The sequence below is a fragment of the Galeopterus variegatus genome, unplaced genomic scaffold (assembly GCF_000696425.1).
Source record: "Galeopterus variegatus unplaced genomic scaffold, G_variegatus-3.0.2 Scaffold1256, whole genome shotgun sequence".
NCBI lineage: Eukaryota > Metazoa > Chordata > Mammalia > Dermoptera > Cynocephalidae > Galeopterus > Galeopterus variegatus.
The window spans coordinates 359,026-366,324 of record NW_007727367.1 but is presented as its reverse complement, the minus strand read 5'-3'; the positions used below and the strand labels follow the sequence as shown (position 1 = coordinate 366,324).

General features: G+C 38.0%; 1 pseudogene; it reads left to right on the top strand.

Annotated features, from left to right (window-relative positions):
• The first annotated feature begins 609 nt into the window (after positions 1–609).
• The window catches only part of LOC103593008, a 31,319-nt pseudogene continuing 24,629 nt past the window's right edge, over positions 610–7,299 (top strand).

Sequence of the window (7,299 nt, the reverse complement as noted above, 5' to 3'; positions counted from 1 at the left end):
CTACTGTCCCGCCCTCTGCTCAGGGGGCGGCTGAGTTTGCCGCGAGCACACGGGCCGCAAAGGCCTCCGGGAAACGTAGTCCAGCGCTCGAAGAGTAAGGAAACAACCGGGGCGGGTTGTTGGGGTCCTCGTTGCACACGCCTAAGCCCAGACCAAAGAACTCGCCCGAGGCCCGAACTGAAACACCTCGGAAGTTTCAGGGGGCCCTGCCTGGCTTCTGTTAGAAGTCTCTATTCCAGACAACGGATCGCACCTACGCTCACCTGCCAAGATTGGCAGCTCTCTGTCGGAAAAGCACGCTCCCTTGGACGTTGAAGTTCTCGCGGGGAGTTGGTTAGAGCAGCAGGGTCTTCTGGGAAATGTAGTCCAGCCTACGGACCCAGAAACATGGTGGAAGTGGCCGGAGGGAAGATGTTTGGTGTCATCTCAGCGCCCTACCCGACCTTACAAGTCCTCGCCCAGCCTCTGCGCGGAGACGCAAGCATTCGCTCGCGCTTGGAGTACGCAGACGCCTCGGGTCGCACTCGAGGCTTTTGTGTGGGGGTGAGTCTGGCCACTGGTTCCAGGCAGTTCGGAGTGGGGAGTCAAGGCCTTGGCGTCTCCCGGCTGCGACTGTGACTTAATGAAAAGGTAGATGGAGGATGCATGTGATCGTGAGTGAGAGTGAGCACGCGTGGGACATCATCATCTGAATGTAGGTGACAGAGATTAACTACTTCTGATCCTCCCTTCTTCACCTGTAAAATGAAAATAAGTGTGCTTCCTCGAACAATTGGAAAAGAAAATGTTAAATAATTGATCTGATAAATAAACCCTGATATACAGGGTTTCTGTATAAAATATAAATATATTATTGTATAGAATACAAAACCAGTGTGACTTAAATGTAGACAGGAAGAAATACTTTAAGAAATACTTTAAGGGCCGGCCCGGTGGCGCACTGGATAGGTGCGCCGCTTGGGAAGCGCGGCAGTGCTCCCGTCCGAGGGTTCGGATCCCACATGCGGACCGGTTCCCGCTCACTGGCTGAGCGAGGCACGGGAGCAGCGCCGAGGGTTGCAATCCGTTGCCGGACACGGAAAAAGATAAAAGACAAAAAAAAAAAAAAAAAAGAAATACTTTAAGTTGTGGGACTTCTGCTTTTGTGTCAGACCCTCAGAGTAGGCATTTACTGTGTTGTTTAGGGTACAAACAACAGATTTGAGAAGCTCTGGATTAAGGAATAATTTATGAAACGATGACAACCGTAGAGAGATCAAAATTTGAGCTTCAAGATTCTAGGCGAGACACAGTGACTCCAGTTTCTGAAGAGAAAACATTGGCTCAGAGAAGTCCTGGCGCCTATTTAAGGCTGCAACATTCCTCAGTGAGCCTGGCGAGTAGATTCAGGCTGCTAATTTGTTCCAGTTTCCCCAGGCCACAATGGCTTTGGTATGTAATAAAGCATATTGCTAATATCAAGGATTCTCCCTCAGAGTATTTCACAGCATTGATCTTGCACATACATTTAGATACAGAATTATGAAGAAATTGGCTCCAAAATTAAGATGGGAAACATGTAGGTTTCATTTATACAAAAAGCAACCAACTAGCAGATTTAATGAAAGAAAATATTTACAGTAACAACAAATAAGATAAAATACCTTGAAATAGACTTAAGAACGATTACATTGTATAATATTGCATATACTATATATACATAATATATGTATTGCACACAGGTATTGATTTCAACTCTGTATCCCACAGATGTGTACAATCAACTACGTTACAATAAAAAAAAAATGAAATAAGCTTAAGAAATGTGCAAAACCTTCATGAGGATATTACTAGTGCAGGACATAAAAGATTTCAATACGTGGAAAGACATGCCATAATCTTGGAAAGGAAAACTAATTTAATAAAGATAGAAATTTTCCCTGTTATTTTTATTAATTTAATGAAATTCTAATTAAAATACCAGGAGCTTCTGTTTTAATTAGATAAGATGATTTTAAAGTTCGTATAGGAAAACAAACATGTAAAAATAGTGAACTCTGGAAAAAAAAATCAGTGAGGTGGTACTAGCCTCAGTTAAAAGAATACTACACTGGTGCTTAAACAGACCAATTGAACAGAATGAACAGGATATATAATCTAGAAATAGATCCAAAAGCATAAGAAAATTTGATGTACATTGAATGTGGTATTTCAAGTAGATCAGCAATTTCACTGACTATTTTTTCTTTAATGAATTGCCTTTGTGCTTTTGTAAAAATTCAATTAATCATATATGGATGGGCCTATTTCTTGACTCTATATTTTGTTCCACTGATCTGTTTATGTATTTTAAAGCCAATGCTACACTATCTTGCTTGTTGCAGCCTAAAAGTTATAGTCAGGAAATAAAAGTGCTCTAACTTTGTTCATTTTCAAAGCTGAGCTTTGCGTGTTCTAAGTCTTTTATATTTCCATATGAACTTTACAGTCTTGTTATCAATTTCTACAACAAAGGCTGCTGTGATTTTGATTGGGATTGTGTTGACTATGGATTAATTTGGGCAGAATGACTTTTTAACAACATCGTATCTTTAGATTCATGAATATGAATTATATACTTCTATTTATTTAGGTGTTCTTTAATTTCTCTTAGCAGTATTTTTTAGTTTTCAGTGTACAGACCTTGTTCATTATTGGTCAGATCAATGCACTAAGTACATACACATATATTTAAAGCTTTTGTGAATATGTTGTTTTTTGTTTTTATGTATTTAGTTTTAACTTCCAGTTGTTGCTGGTATTAAGGAATACAACTGATTCAACAAAATGCACAATTGACTCTGCTATCACTTAATCTAGCAGCAATAGGATCATCTCTGTAGAAGATTTTATCTGGGAAAAGACAATTTAAGTCTTCCTTTTCATTTTCATTGCTTTTTTCTTTTACTCTTGCCTTATTGCATGATTTAGTACCTACAGTACAGTACTGATTAGAGGTGGTGAGAGTGGACATCGTCTACCTTGTTCCTGATCTTTAGGAGAAAGCATTCAGTCACTCACTATTAGGAAAGATGTTAGCTGTAGGTTCTTCGTAGATATCCTTTATCAGACTGTGGAAATCCCATTGTGTTCCTCATCTCATTGTTCAGAGTTTTTGTCAAGAATTTATTTATTTAGCTAGTTGTTTTATTTATTTATTTTTTGGGAGTTGGCCAGTACAGGGATCGAATCCTCGACGTTGGTGTTATCAGCATAATACTCTAACCAACCGAGCTAACCAGCCAGCCAAAGTTGTTTTTATTGGTTTGTGTGTGTATATGTGTGTGTGTGTGTTTTGGGGGCTGGCCTGTATGGGTATCCAAACCTCTGAGCAGGAATTTATCTTAGATTTTTTTAAGTGCTTTTTTTGCATCTTTTGAGATGATCTTTTGGTTTTTAATCAATATATTGATTTTTTTCTGGTAACAAGAAGAATTTTACTGATTTTTGAATGTTAAACTAACTTGCATTCCTGGAATAAAATCCCATGTTTTTTTTTTTTTTTTTTTGGGGGGGGGGTTTGGCTTATGGCTGGTATGGGGATCTGAACCCTGACCTTAGTGTTGCAACAACGTGCTCTAAACTACTGAGCTAACCAGTCAGCTTGATATATTTTATTTATTTATTTATTTATTTTTTCGTGACCGGTAACGGGATCGCAACCCTTGGTGTTGCACCCATACCGCGACCGGCAACAGGATCGCAACACTCGGTGTCGCGCCCGCACCGCGCTCAACCAGTGAGCGGACCGGTCTCTATATGGGATCCGAACCCTCGGCAGGAGTGCCGCCAGGCTCCCAAGCGCCGCATTCTACCGAGTGCGCCACCAGGCCGGCCCTATATTTTATTTTTTATACATTGTTGGATTTAAACAGTTTGTTTAAAATTTAGCAAAATTAAAAATTTTGTTTAGAATATTTGATACTCTGTTCATAAGGGAAATTGGTGTTTCTTTGCAATGTCCTTCTCTGATTCTAGTAACAGGATAATGCTGACTCATAAGATGACTTGTGAGGTATTCCCTTTCCGGAGGAGTTTGTTTTAGAATTGGTATTATTTCTTCTTTAAATGCTTGGTAAAATTTCTCGGTGAAGCCCTCTGGACCTGGAGTTTTCTAAATGTACATACTTTTTACTATAAGTTAAATAGATATAGGGCTACCCAGATTATTATTTCTTCTTAAGTGAGCTTTAGTAATTAGTGTCTTTCAAGGAATTTGTCATTTTATCTAATTTTTAATACTTATTGTGATATATATGTCCTAAATACTTTTTTTCTCATTTCAGTATCTGTAAAATTAGTAGTGGCCTCACTTGTCTTATTTCTGATGGTAATTTGTGTCTTCTCTTTTTCACATCCAGTAGAGGTTTATCAATTTCATTGATTTCTCAAAAAAAATAGCTTTTGGATTCTTTAGGTTTTTTGTTTGTTTGTTTGTTTGTTTGTTTTTCCTATGTCATTGATTTCTGGCCTGATTTGTTTGTTTTTACTCTGATTATTCTGGGTTTATTTTCCTTTTTATTTTATTTATTTTTTTCTAGTTTCTTATGGTGAAAGCTGAGGTCATTGATTTGAGTCTTTCTGCTTTTCTAATGTAAGCATTTAGAACTACATATTTCCCTCTAAGTATTTCTTTACTCACCCATTTTGATTTGTTGTTTTTTCATTTTATTTAATTCAAAATACTTGTTGGTATCCTTTTTTAATTTTTATTTTTTATTTTTTTTTCCTTTTTGTCTTTTTTCGTGACCGGCAACGGATCGCAACCCTCAGTGTCATGCCCGTACCGGACCGGGACCGGCAACGGGATCGCAACCCTCGGTGTTGCGCCCGCACCTTGCTCAGCCAGTGAGCAGCCAGTCTGTATGTGGGATCCGAACCCTCGGCGGGAGCGCCGCCATGCTCCCAAGCGGCACACTGTAGCAGTGTGCCACTGGGCCGGCCCCTAATTTTTATTTTTAACCCATGGGCTAGTTTGAAGTATAGAATTTAGGTTCCAAGTACTTAGGGATGTTTCAAATATCTCTTTATTATTGATTTCTAATTTAATTTCTTTGTGGCCAGAGAATATATTTTAAATATGGAAAATATTTTAAATAGGAATATTTTAAATAGGACTCCTTTTAAATTTAATGAAACTCGTTTATGACCCAGATATGGTCTATCTGGGTAATTGTTCTGCGTGCACTTGAGAAAATGTATATTCTGTTCTTTGCTGGAGTGTTTTATAAACATCACTTAGAACAGGTTGGCTGATAGTGTTGTTCAGATGTTCTTATTCTTTCTTATTTTCTGCCTACTTGTTCTATCAAATATTGAGAAAAGAGTGTTAAAATCTCTAACTCTAATTGTGTATTTGTCCTTGCAGTGTTACCAGTTTTTGTTTTATGAATTTTGAAGCAATCTTTTGATTCTTGTTAGCAAGGTATGTTCTTTTCTATGCTTTTACTTTTATCCTACTTGTGTCTTGATGTCTAGGTGTCTTTCTGTTGGCAGCACATAGTTGGGTCTTGCTTTTCGTTAAATCCAATCTGACAATCTCTGCCTTTTACTTTGTGTATTAGTTTCCTATGGCTGCTGTAGCAAATTACCACAAACTTGCTGGCTTAAAGCAGTGCAAATTTATTCACTCACAGTTGTGGAGGCCCAAAAATCCAAACTCTGTTTCACTGGTTCAAAATCAAGGTGTCAACCCATCTGTTCTCTCTCTGGAGGCTCTATGGGATAGTCTGCCCATGCCTCTTCCATCTTCTAGCGGCTGCAGATTCCCTAGCTTGTGGCTGCATCAGTCTAATGTTCACAGCCAGCATCTTGAAGTCTCTCTCAGCTCAGTCTTCACATAGCCATCTCCTCTCTATATCTAGCTCACATCTCCCCCTCCCTTCTTCTTATAAGGACACTTGTTTTTGCATTTATGGACTGCAAAATGAGCCAGTGAAATCTTATCATCTCACAATCTTAATCATATCTGCAGAGTCTCTCTTACTGTACAAGGTAATATTTACAGATTCCCAGAATTAGAATTTAATATCTTTGGAGGCCATTATTCAGGCTACTACATTTGGGATGTTTAGATTATTGTTCAATGGAATTACTCATATGGTTAGATTTAAATCTACTATCTTTGTAGAATCTACTATCTACTTTTATTTCTTTGTTCCATCTGCTCCCTTTTTCTTCTTTTCCTCCCTTCTTTTTGATTAACTGAATAACTTTTATAATTACCTGCTATATCCTTTATTGATTTTATTACCTCCCTCTTTGTTGTGTTATTAGAGTAGTTGCTATAGGGATTAAAGCAGAGGTTGTCAAACTTTCTGTAAAGAACCGATAGTAAATATTTTAGTATTTGTGGTCCATTAGGTCTCTATCACAACTACTCAAATTTAGAGTTAAAGAGAAAAGCATTCATAGGCATTACATAAATGAATTAGTATGGATGTGTTTCAGTACAACTATATTTATAAATCTTGCAATTTAAATTTTATATACTTTTCATGTGCCACAAAATATAATCTTCTTTTGCCCTTTCCCCCCAATTTGAAGTGGTTTTAAAATGCAAAAACCATTTTTAGCTTGTGAGCCATATAAATAGGAAGTAGCCAGATTTTGCTCATGAGCCATAATTTCTTGACTTCTCCCCTAGAGAAACTAATAAGGAAATAACTTGAAAGAACATATCAATAAATCATTACAGCAAATAAAGTGGTACAATAAAAAAAACTTAAGATAAGAAATGCAGTCACAGAGGAATAAAAACAAACAAAAAAAGAGACATGTAGACAACAAATAGGAAAATGTCAAATGCAATTCTAATCATATCAGTAATTTCATTAAACGTGTATGGTCCACACACTCCAGTTAAGAGGTAGAGATTGTCAAACTGGATAAAAAAGCAAGACCAACTCTATGTTGTCCACAAGACACATACCTTAGATTCAAAGGCACAAATAGTTTGAGAGGAAGTGGATAAGAAAAGATTATATCATGCAAGCAGAAACCATAAGAGAGCTAGAGTGGCTATATTACCATAAGACAAAATATATTTTAAGAAAAGAAACACTATTAGAGATGAAGAGGAACATTTTATAATGATAAAAGGGTCAATACATCAAGAAGATATAGCAAAAGTATATATGCCAGAGCTGGGAAACTTGAGCAGTAAAATAAAGTAGTATTGGGCCGGCCCGGTGGTGCACTGGAGAGTGTGCCGCTTGGGAGCGTGGCGGCCCTCCCCCCGAGGGTTCGGATCCCATGTGCTGAACGCAACCCCAGCCCAGC